At 47.1% G+C, this 19,835-nt stretch overlaps 1 long non-coding RNA gene across 2 annotated transcripts; it reads right to left on the bottom strand.

Annotated features, from left to right (window-relative positions):
• Positions 1-2,184: 2,184 nt before the first annotated feature.
• On the bottom strand, positions 2,185-9,551 carry LOC113457608. 2 transcript variants are annotated; one of them, XR_003378146.1, is made up of 3 exons: positions 9,443-9,551; positions 8,710-8,774; positions 2,185-2,734 (listed from the first exon to the last, which is right to left on the bottom strand). It is a non-coding gene; the product is annotated as an uncharacterized LOC113457608 (long non-coding RNA). The 2 variants fall into 2 exon arrangements; XR_003378147.1 differs by lacking the exon at positions 2,185-2,734 and adding an exon at positions 7,093-7,385.
• Between the last annotated feature and the right edge of the window lie 10,284 nt (positions 9,552-19,835).

The raw sequence follows: 19,835 nt of genomic DNA on the forward strand, positions 1-19,835 counted from the left end.
AGCCATATAGCACAGCCAGCTGGACAGCTGAGTGCTGTGATCCAGTCTACCAAATTCTCCAGCCCTGGGGCCATCTCCAGAGAGACTCTGAGGAGGGCAGTGGACCTAGAATGACCTGTGCTTGACTACTGTGAGCCTACCTAGATGTCAGGCCTGCAGGCCTCTAGGGTAGCTTTCCTATTGGCATGGACGCACTGATTTATTACAGGTTGTCTAACTAGGGTTTTATTGCTGCGAAAAGACAGCATGAGCACAACAGCTCTTACGAAGGAAGATATTTAATTGGGGCTGGCTTACAATTCCAGAGGTTTAGTCCATTGCCATCATGGTGCGACATGATGACATGCAGGCAGACATGGTGCTGGAGAAGGAGCTGAGAGTTCTACATCTTGGTCCACAGGCAGCAGAAGGAGACCGTGAGCCACACGGGGCATTGCTTGAACAAGTAAGACCTCAAAACCCAAATCCTCACAGTTACACACTTCCTCAAACGAGGCCATACCTACTCCCGGCAAAGCCACTCCCCCTAATAATGCTATTATTCAACCACCACACAGGTCTTTATTGATCTCTTCATGTCAGTCAGGATTCTAGGATAATAAAACCAAAGCTAAGTGTTGTGATTTTTTTTTAAAAAAGCAGCATGCCATGAGACTGAGCTCAGGTGGAGGGTTTTTTTATTGGGGGAAAGTGAATGGGAAAAGGGGGGGAGGGGAAGGGAGATCAGCCTTTGGGGACAGGCGAGGTAGAAGAGAAAAGGAGAGAGAGAGAGAGAGAGAGAGAGAGAGAGAGAGAGAGAGAGCAATGCCTCTTAGTGACTGAGGTGAGGATGTATCCCGTCAGGACCCCAAGGGCAGGCCAGTACAGATGCCTGAACACTAACTCTGAGCACCCACTCATCCGTCCTCAGAAAAGGATGACGAACAGTGACTCCTAATGTACTCTCCCCAGCCTCAAGCCTTCTCCCAGTCTCCAGTCAACTCTCGGTGATGGAAGCCATTTCTGATGACCTAAGACTTCTATTCCACCAGGCACAATGCAGTGACAGGCATAGCGAACCGGCTTTTAAATATCACCTCCTGGCAGCCTGACCTCTCCCAGCAGACATCACACGAAGTATAGTATAGCTGTGTATGGCAAGGCTGTTGGGAAAAGAGATTTACTCCATTTTTTTAAGTCCTTTTTTAAAACACGGCAGCATGTCCCAGCACCCAGGATGTGTGTCATGGAAGAAACTCGGAGTCTGACATCTTTGGGGTTCTGTTTCAGGCCATTAACTTAATGGCTCTAATTCTTGGAAGCTCCACTAAGGACGAGGCTTCCCTGTTACATAAACATATTCATCAGTCTGAAGGAAGAAGAAGTGCATACTCTTTTCTGAGCAATGGTCATTTGAAGTAAGTCTGTGTGTTTCCGTCTGACGACTGATGGCTGTGGAATATTCTTTATGAACTGTGGAGGGGAGGAAGGTAGCAGTTCCAAGCAGCTCCCTGAGCTACAGAATTTACTTTCCTCCAGTCAGACTGGATCTTGGGCTGTAGACACTGCTTGCAAAGACAGTGTCAGCTGCAGAGAAAGTTGCCAGAGCAGAGTGCTCCCCCACAACCTTCAGGGTGACCAGGGGAGTCAAGTTCTGAGTGGAAAGGAACGGAAGAGCCCGCTATTCCTTTGTCTCAAAGGAGAATGTCCGTAGTGCATCCTCCCCGACAGCCTGGCTTACCAAGTGCCTGCCTCCTCCTCCCTGCCGATCCTTACCTGGATATCAGTCAAGGGTGGGGCACTACCAGCCTTGCCAAGCATGGCGAAGACGAGGAGACAGCTAATTGAATTTAATTCACTGAGGTAGCAACCAATTTTATGCCAGAGCTGGTAAATACTTCGTGCTCGGTGCTCATCTCCTGAAAACGCAATGTCAATTATTCTTGTAAAACAGATTGTGCATTTGAAGGGCAGAATGGTGGGGAGTCGGGGTAGCTGGTAAGGACCCCAGGCCCGAGTTCTGGCCCCCCTTAGTGGGTCGGTGTGTGTTCCCCTGTTTCAGGGCCCACTGTGTGACAGGGCCCAGTGTCTGCAAGGCAGGCTTTTTCGATGAGACTGTGGACCCACATTTAGATCTGCTCAAGTAAACAAAAATACAGCCTTCCTTCCTCACAATGGGACACACTGGGTTAAGAGTGTGTGATGTTCATTTATGGAAACACCGTCTTCCTTCAGGTTCTAGATAGAACAAAATCCTGGCAGTCACAGTGATCTACCAGCCAGCAGTGGGCTGCGGTCCCCAGGCTTCTCGTGGATGGAGATCACTCATTCCCCGTCTTTTTCCATCTGTTTGCTCCCACCCCTTCCTTACTTGTTCCATGCCAGAGCTGACCCGATAGCACCCCAGGCACTGTGCATTTTATTCTGAGGAAAATAATTCACGCTTGTTCTTTCCTGAGGGCACTTAGCACAGAACTTGGCCCTTAATAACCACCAACAAGATGAATGAATGGGTGAAGTTTTTCCTCCTCACTCCTTCAGGTCTCCAGTTACACGGAGCCTCTGGGCTGTAGACTTTCTTGTGGTCTGCATCCGTCCAAGCTTGTTTGGTACTAGTCATACTGGAAGCTGGAGCTAACGGGCTCTCCTGTCTTCTTGGATTTGTCACCATGGAACCCAGTAGGTCACTTAACTTCTTCATGCTTAAAAGATTCTTATCACTCATAACAGCTAGTCTGATGGACTCTTCTTCAGGCTGCAACCCAAGAACAAAGGGATGAATGCAAATACTGCCTGGAAACAGTCAGATAAAACCAAATTAATTATAGTGAGAAATAAAGCCTAAAAAAGAGTGTGCCCTCAGACAGAGAACCCCGTGAATTTATAATGTCTCAGATTTGTTTTCTGCTGAGGAGAGACCGTTAATTACCAGAGACTGGCTCTGGCGGACTGAGACTAGAAGCGGACTGTGTGAACACTGCTATGAGCGGTTGCGGGGGGAGGGGGGTGTTAGCTAAATAAGTCAGAATTGCTGGTGAAAGGGTATATACGTGTGTGTCCCCTATACATACATGTATATGCATTGCTGGGGGCATGTTTCACTTGTGTGTGTGTGTGTGTGTGTGTGTGTAGAATCAAGGCAGTTGTAGAGGCAGAAAAGCAGTTGTTCTTGAGGGACCCATCTACACTATGTGACTCTGAGGGGCCAGGGTGTGAATATTTCCTACATTATCTACAGTTTTTACAAAAAGAAGAAACTTTTTTCTTCTTTTTGGTAATTTTTTTTATTTTATATTTATTTATTTGTTTGTGTAAGTATATGCAAATGTGTGAGTATATATGTGCGTGCGTGCTTGCATGTGTGTGTGTGTGTGTGAGTGAAAGTCTGATATCAACCTCAGGAGTTGTGCACCTTGTTCTTTTGAGGCAGAGTCTCTCCCGGGGACCTGAATAGATAGCCGCCAGGACACTTGCCCCTGCATCTCTAGACCCTAAATTACATAGGTGTGCATTACCACACCTGGCTTTTTGACTAGAGAGCCAAAGGGAAGCCCCTAGATGTGCCAGATGGCTGTCTGCTTCCTGCTACTTCTGTCCTCCGTGGGGGTCACATGAGACACACTGCTTGACCAAGCACAGCATATGTAGATGTGATGTGGCCGTGTAGAAGACAAGCTTGCCCAGAGGGTGAACAGAGGGTGAGCTGACCCTGAAGAGAGCAGAAATGAATGGTGACATTGATGAGGGGGTCAACAACACATCTGTGTTGAAGATAGCATGATTAAAAAGTGCCTGAGGTACACTTGGGTAATTCCAGCACTCAGAGGCACAGGCAGGAAGATCTGTGAGTTCGAGGCCAGCCTGGTCTACAGAGCAAGTTCCAGGACAGCCAAGACTACACAGAGAAATCCTATCTCAAAAACAAGGGGTTTTGAGAAAAGGGGGGGGGGAGCTGTGGCAAAACAAATTTTGACTGGGCACTGTAAAAACTGTCCCGGCCTAGTGGGAGAGCCTGTGGAAATCTAGAGAAACTCCAATCATGTCCAACAGGAACTGTGGTGACAATGGATTTTGGTCCTGGCTGCTAAAGTAATACATATTCGTTGGTAGAAAAGTGCAAATGAGATACAAAGCCACCATCTCGAGACTGTCCTTGCTACAGTGTGGGAACGCATTCTACTAGGTGTGGGAAAGCATTCTACTGGGTGTGCCTCCTTGCTACAGTGTGGGAAAGCATTCTACTGGGTGTGCCTCCTTGCTGTCCGGTGTGGGAAAGGCCGCTGGGTAAGCTATGGACCCTTTCTCAGAGTCGTTTGGTGACCTCGCCAGGCAGAGGTCCCAGCTTCTCGCCTCCCTTTCATGAAGCACATCTGTGTGGTTATTCTCTAGCTGCTTGATGTGAGCAGAAGGGATGTGAGTATGTTTGGCTCACGCAGCTGCAGGACGGGTTGTGCTCTCCGTATCTCCTTCCCCCAGCACCGCAGATGAAGACAGGAAGTGGAGGAGACACTGTAGACCATGTGGTGGATGAAGATGAAGGAGTGACCATAATAAAGATGGCATCTGTGTCCTTGTCTTATAAATTCTTCATCACCTCTACACCTTATTAATTTCTACGTTTATAACTCACTAGTAATTTTTTGAAAAAAAACACCAGGCAGTGGTAGCACAGGCCTTTAATCCCAGCACTTGCGAGGCAGAGGCAGGCGGATCTCTGTGAGTTCAATTCGACAGCCTAGCTATAGAATGGACTCAAAGCATTTCATTCTACATATGTATCATAATTCATTTATCCTGTTGTTTATTTTTTATTTTAGTGTGCATGTGTACATGTGCATACGTGTGTGGTGTGTTATGTAGTGTATGGTCACGTGTATGTGGTACATGCTCACATGTGTGTACATGTGTGTTTGAGGCGTACATGTGCATACATGTGTGTGGTGTGTTATGTAGTGTATGGTCACGTGTATGTGGTACATGCTCACATGTGTGTACATGTGTGTTTGAGGTGTACATGTGTGATGTATACTCACGTGTGTGTGAGAGTTTGTGCTTGTATGTGTGCACAGGCCAAAGAACAACATTGGATCTCCTGTGCTGTCACTCTCTGCCTAATGCTTGAGACAGGGTCTCTTCCTGAACCCAGGCAGCAGGCCCCAGAGGTTCTCCTGTCTGCCCCCCATAGTATTTGAGTTACAGGCTCCCGGGTCTTCATTCTTGCAAATGGGAACCCTCATCCACTGAATCACATCCCCAGGCCCAGATGCTGCCTTCTGTTTGTTTGCTTTGTTTTTTAGCTTTTTTTGTTTCTACTTTTCCACTAAAATGTGCATATTTGAAGCTACGTCTCTGGACAGAATTGTAATTATTTCTTGGCACAAATTCATAGAAATTCAATTTCTGGATCATAAGTTTTCACGTTTTTAAGACTTTAATTTCCAGAGAGGTTAAAGTACCAGAACCATGTGCCTGAGACCGGATTGCTTTGGTTCCTGAACATGAGAAGTCAAAGCCATGGGGACTGCGGTGGTCTAAATGAGAGTGGCTCCTATAGGCTCGTAGATTTCGTCCTTAGTCACAGGGAGTGGCACTATTTGATTAAGTATTAGGATTATTAGATGTAGTCTTGATGGAGGAAATGTGTCACTGGGGGTTTTCAAAGGCACAATCCAGGTCTCGTGGCTCTCTTCCTTCTGCCTGCTGATATGGATGTAGAACTCTCAGCTCCTTCTCCAGCACCATGTCTGCCTGCATGCCACCATGCTTCCCACCTAATGTACTAACCCTCTGAAACTGTGAGCAAGCCCCAATTAAATGTTTTCTTTTATAACAGTTGCCATGGTCATGAAGTCTCTTCTAAAGCAATAGAACACTGACTAAGACAGCTTCTTGGGTTTTTGAGAGCTTAGGAAACTGGGTAGGAAATCTTAAGTTTGATTGGCATTGGAACCAAATTCTTGCTTTGTAGATGTGTCTTGCAGTGTCACCTATACTGACCTCAAACTCTGGATCATCCTGCTTCAGCCCCAAAAGTGCTTATCCAGGCATGGGCCACCATATCTGGCTCGAAAGATTCAATAAAACAGGACTTGAAAGAATGTTCTGGGCTGAACCCAAGAGAAAAAGTTTAAAGTCAGAGGCACATACTGTAATGGATTAATTAAAAATGCTGCAGCAGAAACACTGCAGGTCCCCAGCAGTGGCAGCAGGCCATGTGGCAGCAGGCAGCGGGTTCTGAGAGCAGCCAGTCCTAGGCAGGGACTGGCACAGTTTCCCTAGTGGCTGCAGCAGGCCACAAGGAAAGACAGACAGATGGACATGCTACAAGACCACGCCACAGGTCTCCAAAGGCGGCTGGTCCCAGGCAGGGAGATATGCAGTGGTGGGCGAGAGACAGAGACACGGAAGGCACGTCATGCAGAGTGAGGTTGGATATTTATTTAGTGGGTTATGGAGAAGGAAGGAAGAAGGAGAGAAGAGGAGAGAGGCAGAGAGAAAGAGAGAGAGAGAAGAGAAAGGAAAGAGAGAGAAGAGAGAGAGAAGAGAGAGACAGAAGCTATCTCTTCCGAGAAGGAGATGGAAAAGGAGAGACTCAGGCTGCAAACAGGAAGGAAGATCTGCCTGCCTCAGCTGATGGGGGAGGGAGTGTGCGTGGCTTGTCTCTTGGAGAGACAGGACAAGCCATTACACATACAGTACCTGGTGGTACCTTGTGGAATAGCTGGGACCTAGGCAGTCCGGATGTGAGGGAGAAAGGCTATCAGAATGGATACTTCCATAAAAACGGAGTGAGGGACTAGAAAACTGGTCCAGTGGTTAAGAGCACAAAGGCTTTTGCAGAGGACCTGATTTCAGTTCCCAGCACTCACATCAGGCGGATCACAGACAGCTGTAACTCCTGGTTCCAAGGGTGGCGCCTGCCTTTGACTCAGAGGCTACCTGTCTTCATGTACTCACTCCCAAGACACACAAACATACACATAATCAAAAAATAATAATTTGTTTTAATCTAGGGGGGACCAAAAGAGAGATCTGATGGCATGGCTTGTGGGAAAAGGTGCTTGTCACCAAGCCTTCAGGACCCACACTGTGGAGGGAGAAAAGTGACTCCTACAAGTTGTCCTCTGTGTACACGCCACTCCCTCCCACCCCCCAAAAAATAGACCAATCCAAGTTGAAACACCCTGAGTGGGACCCAGACTGTGGCTAGAGCCCAAGAAAAGGTGGCATTTAGCCCTGTGGTTGAGAAGACATGTGGAGAGGGGATGGGGCCTCCAGGTAGGCGTTGGTTGAGGCAGTTCATCTGTGTGTTCAGTGAGTATTTACTGAGAGGCTATCCTGCGCCCAGAAGATAGACAGAGCCCTCCTTTTCCCAAGCTGACGGTCCAGGGAAGGGGGGGGGGCAGCTGGAAGGCAAACAAATGAACAAGTGAGTTTATCTAGGTGGAAGAATGGAAGCAATAAAGACATAGCATGCTCAAGTTCAGCAGGAGAGGAGTCGGGAGTTCCTCGGAGGCCTACTTTGGTGGCCATTCCCTGCCCTGGTTTGATTCTCTGAACCTGGGGCCTCTGGGAGGGTGGGAGGGGCAGGATGAGGAGCGCCACTGCTCCACAGAGGTTGGTGAGAAACCCAGGGGAGCGCCTGCGCCAGCTGCTTGGGCTCATTCCAGAGGTGCGGGGTGGGGGCATACCTCACTTCTGCGAGCGTGAAGGTCTCTAGACTGTGCCGTGGTTTGTGAGCACTTAACAGCTTACTCAAGGCAGCTCCTTCCTGCCAGCCATGTGCTCTTTCTCAGACTCCCCCCAAGTCTGGATAAGCATCACCTTTAAGAAGGCTCAAGTGTGCCTGCTACGGTCTCTAGGTAAGGAGCTTGCTTTCCTTTCTCAAGCAGAGCCTGAATGGGACCCGGGAAATGAGTGCTGTCAACAGCTTTAGGAGCATGAAGGATGCTCAGCGCCGCTGTCATTGTGGAAACATGAGCCAGAACCCCAATGAGATGCCACTGCATAGCCATCAGGATGGTTATTACAGCGCAAACGGAGACTGACAAGTGCTGGCGAGGAGCCTGCCGGTGGGAATATGAAGCGGTTCAGTGCTCCGGAGGATGAAGCTGTGATTCCTCAAAAAACGAAACACAGAACTAATTAGGATCCAGCAGTCCCACTTCTGAGTATATTCCCAAAAGAGGCGAAAAGCAGGAACAGAAAGAGGTTTCCTGCACTCTCATGTTCACGGCAGTGCGCTCGCGACGGCTGTACGGCAGAAGCCCACGTGGGTTACTTTTCCCATTGCTGTGGTAAAATGCTCAACAGAAACGGCTTACAGAGGGAGGGTTTGTGCTAGCTTAGGGTTTTCAGGGACTGCAGTCCATCATGGCAGGACGGCACAGCCGGTGGTAATAGAAACAGACTTTTTCACACCGTGGCCTACCAGAGTAAAAGGGAAGTCAGACGGGCTCTGTGCCATAAGGACCATCCCCAGAGTAGGCCCCACCTCCCAAAGCTTCCACACCTTGGCTAAACGGTACCACGGGTTGAGCACCTGAGCCTATGGGTGACATTTCATATGCAAACTGTCTCACAACCCAGTGATGGACAGACCAGTAGGAAAATAAAATGTGGCTGGACATAAAGTAGAACATTTGACACGTTCTAACACAGATGAGCCTGGAAGACATTATGTGAAGCGCAACAAGCCAATCAAAGGACAAATATTGTACTATTTCTTACCTATGAAGCTCCATGGGTAGAAAAAAGTACATACACGCAGAAAGTAGAGCCATGATGTCTAGAGTCTGGAAGAGAGGCAGATGGGGAGCCAGTGTATAACAAGTACAGAATTTCAGTTAAGGAGGTTAGAAAAGAATTCTAGAGAAATAGACAAAAGACAAATTGCAGTCAAAGCCATTGGCCAAACAGAACTGGAAGGCACACAACCTTGAAGAATTATTTCAGCTGACTGTGCAGAACAGGAAGAAGAAGTTTTTACAAGCAATGGCAAAACTTCACTTTTAAGCAGTTAGTTTTTTTAAAACTTTTATTTTTTTAAACAATGGACTAAAAGTAAACAGTATTAAAAGATTAAGTTTATATTAAAAAAGAATTCTGGGGTCAATGGGGGTAGTGGCTGTATAGCAGTGTAATTGTACTTAATGAAACTGAAGCATACACCTAAAAATGGCTACATAGCATTGTGTGTGTGTGGTATGTGTCCATGTGGGCGTACATACGTGAGTGTGTCTTCCCTCATTCACTTCCATCTTATTTTTTCAGGCAGGGTCTCTCACTGAGCCTGGTGCTCGCTGATTGGGTAGATTGATTGTCAGAATGCTCCAGGGGTCCACCCACCTCTGCCTCCTTCCAGAGCTAGAGTCAGGTGCACAATGCTCCCCCCACCCAGCTCTCGTCAGGTCTTCCCTCGTGTTTCTGCAGCAAGCACTTTATCACGTTCATGCTTACGTACCCGATGAAGAGTCAAGGGCAGGATTGTGTCCTGTTCGGAAGTACAGGTCCTGGGGCTGGAGAGATGGCTCAGTGGTTAAGACCATTGCCTGCTCTTCCAAAGGTCCTGAGTTCAATTCCCGGCAACCACATCAGGTGGCCCACAACCATCTGTAATGAGATCTGGTGCCCTCTTCTGGCCTGTAGACATACACACAGACAGAATATTGTATACATAATTAAAATTAATTAATAATTAATTGATTAAAAAAAAAAGAAATGACGGAAGTACAGGTCCTCCAGCCAGAAAACCCAAACTTCCTGAACCTTCAACACACGGTGGGCACTAAGTAGGAAATGTTCATCATTTTATACCCTCAAGACACCCGGAATAGGTACTGCTTTTATTTTCATTGTTAAAATCAGGAAACAGCCGGGCGGTGGTGGCGCACGCCTTTAATCTCAGCACTCGGGAGGCAGAGGCAGGCGGATCTCTGTGAGTTCGAGACCAGCCTAGTCTACAAGAGCTAGTTCCAGGACAGGCTCCAAAACCACAGAGAAACCCTGTCTCGAAAAACCAAAAAAAAAAATAAAATAAATAAAAAAAATAAAATCAGGAAACAGAAGTCCAGTGGTGTTACAGGCCTTTGATCCCAGCACTCGGGAGGCAGAGTCAGGCAGTCTCTGAGTTTGAGGCCATCCTGGTCTGTAGAGCAAGTTCCAGGACAGTCAGGGACACACAGAGAAACTCTGTCTCAAAAACAAACAAACAAAAAAGCAGGAAACAGAAGCCTCAAAGAGGTGAGGTGTCTTATCTCCAGTCAGTGGCGTGCCAGCAGGACTGATCTAGGCAGTGATGTCAGCGTAAGCTCTCTAGCCCTCCTGTTGGGTCCTCCCTGGAAAATGACAAATTCATTGACTAACAGGTAATGACTCTCGCTGAGAGGCTATACGGTTTGAGTCTGAGATGCCCCCAAAAGTCCTGGTAAAGGCTTGGACACAGCCTATGGTGATGTAGGGACAGGTGGGAGCTGGAGAGGGATCTTAGGTCATAGGGGATGGTGCCTATATATATTGAGATGATAGAAGCTGCTCTGTAGCTCACGCTGGCCTGGTTGTAAGAGATAACCTCACATTGCTCATCTTCCTTAAGGGCTAGGATGACAGGCCTGTGTCACTGCTTCTAACTTTGTATGGTTACTGGGGAATCAAGCAGATGGCCCAAGGCATGCTAGGCAAACACTTTACCTTTCTTTTCCTATTAAATCCTGGCTGTGGTAAAGATAACAGCCTTCTCTGCCACATCTTCTGGCCAAAGTAACAAGTAACAAAATAACAAGACCCAGTAACCTTGACTTGGGTCATCTGAGGCTGAATCAAACCAGCCTTTGCCCCTAGGCGCTATATTCCAGGCATTCGTGGAAGAAAAGCTGATTGGTGCAAGATTAAAGGCAGGTTCTGATAAGCACAGCCCCCCAGGCTTGCCGGCTGGACCTGTAAGTCCCTCCGGTTCTGCCCTGCTCTGAAGTCCCGCCCCTTCCACAGGGATATTTTGGGCAGGGACCCATGGTAGGTCCCAGTACTTGTCACCACGCGTTCTAACATTGTCACCGTTTCCCTGTGATCCTGCTCTTTTCTGTTAGAACCCACTGCCTTTTGACATGAAAAATGAACTATAACGAGTCTACTGGCTAATTAATTAAAATGGAAAAAAAATCCCAATCTTCAAATCTGAAGTGATTAATTACATAAGCACTAACGCCTCTGCACACCCAAGACTGCACATCTTCGATTTCAGCTCTCCTAGCAAGTTATTTTCTGCTGGGGTGTGTGTGTGTGTGTGTGTGTGTGTGTGTGTGTGTGTGTGTGTGTGTGTGTGGCCGATTTCTCATACACCTCAGTCCATTTCACAGCAAATGGCTCAAATGGTGTTTACCCTGCTCATTGGGAGCCTGTATTAGTTAAACAGGCCTGGCTGAACAACCCATCCAGCTCTTGCAGCCTTGATGGGGGTCATTTTAAAATCCTCAGCTGCCTGGTACCCCCACACACACAGGCCCTCCCTACTCTTTAAGGTCTAATGCTGGGTAAATCCTTGGTGGGTTAGGATTGTTTGTTTTAGCTCTTTACAAGGTCAGGGCAGAGTTCTGGTCTCAGAGACCTGCTCTACCAGACTTGCCCTTTATGGGTCAGTAAAAGCATATGCTGGGCTAAGACACAAGGCTCCCAGGTGCCAGCATATTGCACCTTCCAGGTTGGGGGGCGTGCGTGTTCTGCATATATACTCATGCAAGGTGTCACTCCTCGGGTACTTTCTGTCTTCATAGTTTCAATATTGGCCTGGAGCTTACCTGTGAGTCAGAGCGGCTGGTCAGCAAGCCGGGGGGATCCCACCAACCTCTGGGGTTACAGGTGTGTGCCACCACACTTGCCTTTTATTCACAGGTACTGGGGAGATGAACCTCAAGTTCTCATGCTTGTAAAGCAAACACTTCATTGACTAAACTCTCTTCCCAGGCCATGATTTTACTATCAGCTCTAGCTTGCCTGGAAAGTGTTATATAGACCAGGCTGACCCTGAACTCCCAGAGACCTTCCAGCCCCTACCTCCTAAGTGCGGGAATTAAAGATGTGAGTTACTGCCCTAGGTCCTACTTGTTTTAATCTTGAAATATAGGCCTCCCTCTTGCTCACTTGCTTCCCAATAGCAAGCCAGGTTGGCCTGCTCATGCCAACCCAAGCTATTTGTGCTGATTCTTTGCTCCACTCACCTGAGTCCTTTGTTTGGATCTTTGCTTCTTGCAAAGGACAGGACTAGAGCTTCAGAGCAGGGGATGCTGGGGGCTAGGGCTCTGAGCAGGCAGCAAGAAATGACAATAGTTCCCTTTCCCTGGGTGCCCATTCTCTGTGGACAGAAAGTACTTGTCCTCAGAAGAGCCCTGCAGCCCCAGGGCTGATGTTCAGGTCTGCCATGTGGGCTGGTTGCCCACTAACTATCCTGAGTGCCTGCAGAGGAGGAAGTGGCCCTTTCCCTTGAAACTCAGTGAACTCCCAGATGGAGTGGCTGTCAAGAGCAGGGTGGGACACCTGGCCCGCCATGAGCAATGGAAGAATGTGTTTATGCCTCTGGCTGTAAAAATCATAAAGTGATGGTAGAAGCCTTCAGAGGCAAAGCCCCCAGTGAGAAGATGCAGATATTAATGGTGGGCACATGCTGAGAAAGATACTTTCATCTTCCAGAAGCAGAAAATGACATTTTCTCACTGAAATTGTGAAAAAGAAAACTTCTTTTTTTTTTCCAAGACAGGGTTTCTCTGTAGCTTTGGAGCCTGTCCTGAGCTAGCTCTTGTAGACCAGGCTGGCCTCGAACTCACAGAGATCCTCCTGCCTCTGCCTCCCAAGTGCTGGGATTAAAGGCGTGCGCCACCACCACCCCCTAGCAAAAGAGAAGTTCTTATGGTTCGACATTTAGACAGGAATTAAAGCATGTTCAATACAAACTGAAATTATTTTTACTTCCATGGCCTGAATTCCTTAACAAATGAGTTGGGTTTTCTTCCATGAGGGCTTGGACAAGCAGGGGAAGTCTGTGTTTTCCTTCCCATCCTACTTTGTATAGACCAAAGCCACCAAACTACATGTGAATATCTAATGACATGGACAATCACGTTCCTCACCACACTACCTGCTCTTCAAGGACTGGATAGCCACGTGTGGACAGTGTGTGCCATATTGACCAATACATATGCAGATGTTGTAGGGTAAGAAATTACTCTTGCCTGAACTGCTTGATGCTATGCTGTATGAACTGGACCTGCAGGACCCACAGAGAAATGCTTGCTTAACTTGCCTAAAGGCGAGCTCCTTCAGGGTTCCTGCTTCATGAAGGGGTCTGCCAGACATTCTGTAGGACACAGAAGAAAGTGACTGACAAACTGCCAATATGGGCAGAACTGCCTTTGAAATTTCCTGATTCGTGGAAAAGTCTGCTAGATGTTATAGGCCTGTAGGCTGAAGATGAGTGCTCACAATGTTTCAGAACAACTTTGGGTGACTGTCCAGGTAGTAAGATGTCTCTATCAATTCTAGAGTTTTAGAAATTGCTTACAATGTACTTCCTGTTTACTTAGGTAATATTATATCCATCTGGAGTCTTTGATGGAGTTGAAGAATAGATAGTTATAGTTTTCCTTAGTTGTGATAAAAGATAAAGTAGATATAAATATTGTAACTGTAATTCTTACATGTTTTGTTATATGTAATTTTTCTGTGTTAAAGTTAAAACCTTCCTTTTTATTTAAACAGAAAAGGGAAGGTAATATGGGATTCCCCTCTGTATTCTGTGAATACCATTGTTTAATAAAGAAGCTGTTTTGGGCCTGTGATAGGGTAGAACAGAGCTAGGTGGGGAAAACTAAACTGAGTGCTGGGAGAAAGAAGGTAGAGTCAGGGAGATGTCATGTAGCTGCCAGAGGAGAAAGATGCAAGCCGCCAGCTGGAACCTTGCGGTTAAGCCATGAGCCGCAAATATAAAATAATAGAAATGGGTTAACCAAAGATAAAAGAGCTATCCAGCAATATGTTTAAGTGATTATCCAAGCAATGATTTAAATAATATAGTTTCTGTGTGATTATTTTGGGAGTCTGGGTGGTCCGAAAACAAGAGGCTTCCTACAACACGCAGAATATTATGATCCAAAGGAAACTGCATTTGCTCAAATTCTGATGGTTAAACAAAAGCCAGAATTCTTCAGGAACTTGTAAAGCCATTCCCCTATACCAAAGGAGCCATTTCCCCTTTCACTGGCAGAGGGACAAATGTCTACTTGTGCCTCTTAGCACATGCTGGCCTCCAGACTCCCTCAGCATCACAAGCACCTGTTACACATTTCAGAGTTCATGCTGGCATCCCGGCTTTTCTCACACCCCCAACCCTAAACTTCCTCCAGCTCGGGAGATGTCCTCCCCCCAGCTTCTCATTCTCCTTATAGCCCTGCTATTTTGGCTATGCTCTCTTGGTCTTCTCTTTTGCCCACAGTCTCTTTGCCTCCCCTCCCCTCCTCTGCTCCTGCTTCTCTCCTGGCCAAGCTCAGACCATGTTCACTCCCCTACTCTCTCTCTGCTGTGGACTCTTCCAGATGCCTCTGGCTGTTCTCTTCCTCATATCTATAATAAAAAAAAAAACCTCCCCCGTAGCCATACCATGGAGTGGTCATATCATCAGTCAATACAGCCAACACTGCCAACCTTTCCATTGCATGACCTGCCAACGTACCATATATATATATATATATATATATATATATATATATATATATATATATATATATGCAAATCACACTTTAGGGTTCCATTTATTGAGCCAGCAATGCTTCGGCTATATGTTTTCATGAATTTGTTTCTTTTTTGTGTCTCAGAAATAGCAAGGTCCCTGTAATTTTCTAAACCAGAGGTCTGTAAATCTAAGACAGGACAGCAGCAAATGCCCTGCCCAACCTCTGTGAACTCCCACTCTGTTCCAAGGCCCCTGCAGCTGTTCCCCAAACTCTAACCATATCCTTCTCAGTTTGACTCCACCCCTTTTCCCTAAAGAGCACGTCCTTATTGTCAGGACCATATTCAAATGGCTAAAATGGCCTGGGAGAAGGGCTGGGGAGAGGGCTCTCTGTGCAAGGCACTTGCGACCCAAGAGTGAGGACCGAGTTTGCAGCCCCAGAACCCACATAAAGCTGGAGACTCATGCTATATACAAGCCAGAACAACAAAGAGATCTTGTCTAAAACAAGGTGGAAGACAAAAACCAGCACCTGAGGTCGTCCTCTGACAACAACAACAACAACAACAACACCACACACACCGTATAATTGGGATTAAAAAACAACTTTGGCCCAGAGAAGGCTGCAGAGGCCCAGCCGCGTACAGGCATAGTGGTGAAACTATACTCGTGCCCCAGGGGTGCTGCTGGAAGAGCCACAAGCCTCCAGAGTTTGTCAACTCAGGTTACATGTGGTTTTATGAAGGGAATTTAATGAAAAGAGACTCCTTTGCTATCGTATTTGCAATCAATATAAAAATAGGTTTGCTCTCTTTGCTTTGTTTTTAATTCTGAGGCACAAAATCCTCACCAAGAGTTGTTCTTCTCGCATCATTTAACTTCGAATCCTACTGAGTTGCTCACCCCGCAGCTTGCAGAATAAATGGTACTTTCACAGCCCACCGGAAATTAATGCTACTTGACTGACAGCCTCCCTGCTCTCTGAGAAAAGTGTGACCACAGCTCCGAGCCTTCCTAATTTGACCATAGATGCCGGGAGTGCCTGCAGCTGGGGACAATCCGGGGCAGTCCCAAATTCCGAAGAAAGGTGTGTGGGCCTTGTCTACATTTCTAAGGCTCCAACAGGGAGTGTTGGCTGGACGGGCTTTCAGATGACAAGGCAAATTAATTCCATGAAGCCTCCTAGGGAAGGCAGGATGCCCAACACCTTCCTGGGTCTTCTCCCAGCCCAGTCCCAATCTTGCTTAGATTTCCCTGGTACCTATGTATGTCAGAGGGGGCGAGGTAGTGCCACCTGTGGGTAAAGCCTTATGTAAATGCAGCCTTGCCAGTCAACAGAAAAGCACTAACGTTGCACTCCATTGTTTGGAAAGAAGCCTTGGCAATTAGAGCAGGCAAGCAGAGGAGAAACTATTACGGAACTAAGTTATTAGGTCTGCATCATGGAACATTAAAAAAAAAAAAAACTAAGCTCATTTTTCCGAGAGAAAATTTTAATATCCTCTCCCCACTCCGTCCTTCCTCCCTCCCTCCTTCCCTCCTTCTCTCTCTCTCTCTCTCTCTCTCTCTCTCTCTCGCACCTGATACCATTCTGCGCCAACTGTAAGAGATGCCAAAAACAGGGGGACATTTCTGGGATGTGTCGTGGAGTAAACGGCCGGGGCCAAAACCAGACAGGACAGTGCTGAGAAGCCAAACACAAACAGACTAAACCAGTGGAGAGAAAACAACGGAAGTGAGACCTGCAGAGACAGTAAACGACAGAGTTTCACACACCACAGGCTTTCTGGGGTGGAGAGAGGAAGATGCAGTGCTTGTCAAGAGACAGGAGCTGCTGGACCAGGAAACCAACTGCTGTCACTTCACCACCATGAAGCTAAGGGCCATTTGTGGGTGCCTCAGAATGGCAAGGTTGAGGTAGATCAGAGAAGAGAAGTAATAGGATTTGGGGGTGGGGGGAACCCTCCTGCAGCCATCTGGCCACTCATTGCAACTGTTAACGTGATTCCAACAGCTTCAATTTACTGAGTGCTCACTATGGCCAGGGTCCATACACAAGCACACATGACTCGCATAAGGGGCTTCCGTTCTATGTTATAAAGGACCCAAGGCTCAACGACGTGAAGAGTCCTATTGCAGGGACACAGAGCACCATCTCAACCCTGCTGATAGTTAGCATCGCAAGGGCTAACAAGGTCTCTGCGCACAATGATGAAAGAGTAAAGCTAGTTTATGACTTGGCATCAATTGTTACAGCTCTCCACATGATACACAATGTTCACATCCAATTGTTAACCTGTATTCTTCATATTACTAAATCATTTATTTTGACTGAATAGATGGAATTGGTTTAGAGAGACAATGTAACCCATTCTTTAAATATGGGGAGATTGCTGTGATACTCTCAATTTTTTTTTTTAAGTGGCTATGGAAGAACTGGGGGGAAAGAAGGTGGGGTGTTACCAAGAAAACATAGAAAGGATTTTTCAATTAAAAAAAAAGAAAGGAAGAAAAAGAGAAAGAAAACATATCTGGAAATGATTGCTCCATAAACAAAACATGAGTGTACACAGCAATTTCATGTACTTGTTCCACCCACTCGGTTGTTCTTAATGATTCAAGAACAGAACTGCCTGGGCAGATTTACAGGCTCCCGTTCCTGACATCTGTGCGTGTTCACAGAACGCCGGATCGTTCGCTTCTGCTGGGGGGGAGGCGCAAACACCTTGGGGTTGATTTTTACCTTTCCTGAGACTCAAATGAAAACAGACGCAGTTCTCCTGCGTTCGCCTGGGAACTCATAGGATAGAGGTGTAAGGGGCAAGAAGACAGGGCGGGGTTGACCTTCGGAGCGGAAAGACAGGTGACGATCACACAGCGCAGTGACTAGAATCACGCCTTTGTTCAACTCCCCGGTAATTAAAAAGCCGAGATCTGGCCCGGGTCTTTGGCTGGATGGCATGGGCTTGTTTGGAATCAATACAGCAGACTGTTCTCCTGAGGAAAAAGTATTGATAAGGAGTAAGGGTCTGGGTGTGACTGGGGGTGGGGGAGGGGGGGGGAACGTGTCACTCCAGGTCAAGGGTCAGCAGCCCTTACCTGAGCCTTCCAACTTTCTCAGCAGTGCTTTGGGGCCTGTCCTGTATCCTCCGGTCTCCTAAAGGGAAGATTTGCTTCCCAGTTGTCACTTCCTGCAGATCTGTAAGTTCTTCCCAGGCTGTTCTCCATAGACTTTCTTTACCAGACTCGAGGCTCATTCGTTTTGCTGAAGTCCTACCTCGCTCCCCACTATGTCCGCCATTTTAAAAGCACTTGGTATACTGAGCCAGAATGCGCTGAACAGACTGAGGTGTTCTGTACCTACGAATACTCAGCTAACCCTGTGAGTCACCTGGGAGGAAGAGCTGGGAAGTGAGCAGCCACTCAAATCCAAGTGGGCAGGCACAGCCTATCACCCGGCCACCTTCTTTAAGTGGTTATGTTAGGACTGTCACTTTGGGTTTCTATGTAGTAGAAAATCAAAAGGAAATTACTATGACTGGAAAGCCAGCTCACTGGAGAACACAGGTTCAATCTCTAATACCCCAAAGCCTACACGATAACAACACAAATGCCAACTTTCCACTCTGAGCTAGAAGGGAGGCAGGCAAACGGATGTGTTTGGCATCTGGGATGACCAGGTGAGATGGTTCAGTGGGTAAAGGCTCTGGCCACCAAACCTGACGACCTGGATTGGAACCCTGGGACCAACATGGAGGAGAGAGCTGACTCCCACACTTTGCCCTCTGACACATGCCCTTTGGCACCTCCTCAAACAAATCCGTGTTAAAACACTTTTAAAAGTAAAAATTCTCACCCAGGCATGGTGGTACATGCCTTTAATACCAGCATTTGGGAGGCAGAGGCAGGAGGATCTTTGAGTTCAAGGCCAGCCAGGCCTATAGAGGGAGTTCCAGGACAGCCAGGAAATAAATAAGATAAAAATTATCTGAGCTGGGCTTGGTAGCCTAAGCACTGAGGCTGGGGTAGGAAGATTTCCACTTTGAGGTGGCGACACATTTTAAATTGATGCTAATGGCAGAAGCTGGCTGTTTTTTCATGAGACGCCAGACTCTTGTACTGCAAGCAGCCCAGATTGTGTATCTGTGGTGGCTCCTTCATCCGGGATCCTCCTGGCAGCTCTGCTTCGGCTAGCTCACGGCCTTAACTTCCCCTTCCTCGGGAAGGCTGAGAAGTGGGGAGAAAGAGCAAAGGAGGCAGCAGAAACAGATTTTCAGGTTAGAATTTTTCATCATAACCTCTCCCTCTCACGTACTTTTGAGGCAGCCTGTGTATCTAAAACTGGCCTTCGGCTTGCTATACAGCAAGGTCGTACTTGATAGAACCTTGAACTTCTTTCTGCTCCTGCTCCCCTCCTGAGTTCTGTGAGGGCGGTTATGTGTCATCCTGCCCCCGGAACTTCATGCATGCCAGGTGTGTGAACTTGAACTTTACCAAATCCTATGGCTCCACTAACTTTATACCAACACCAGTTCCAGGGCCGGCAAGATGGCTCAGTGACTGAAGGAACTGATGCCAAGCCTGGCAGCCCGAGGACAATCCCCAGAACCGACAAAACTGATTCCTGCAAGTGCCCACCAACAACATACAAATTCATAAATATGTAAATAAAAAACCAACCCTGAACCCCACAATAGACGGAAAATTCTAATGGTTTACAGAATGATTAATTTATTTTTGTTAATTTTCCTGGATTTTTGGTAACATTACCTTCCATATAGGCCTAGGCCTGACTCCCTGCACGCTCGCTCTCTCTCTCTCTCTCTCTCTCTCTCTCTCTCTCTCTCTCTCTCTCTCTCTGTGTGTGTGTGTGTGTGTGTGTGTGTGTGTGTATGATGTAGTGAGTGTGAATTTGAACTTGCCCATCTGCACATGCACATAAGGGTACCCAGAGGATAACACTAGGATGTCATTCCTTAAGCATCTTTTGAGACACCGTCTCTCAGTGAACCTCCCACTCACCACCACATAGGCTGCAGGCACACTCATGGAAGTAACCGCTTAGGGTGATTATTAACTATGATGTGTGGAGGTAGTGTTGGCTCATTTCTTCATTCTTGTTTGTTAGTGCACTCACTCA

This window comes from Microtus ochrogaster, linkage group LG3 (assembly GCF_000317375.1).
Source record: "Microtus ochrogaster isolate Prairie Vole_2 linkage group LG3, MicOch1.0, whole genome shotgun sequence".
NCBI lineage: Eukaryota > Metazoa > Chordata > Mammalia > Rodentia > Cricetidae > Microtus > Microtus ochrogaster.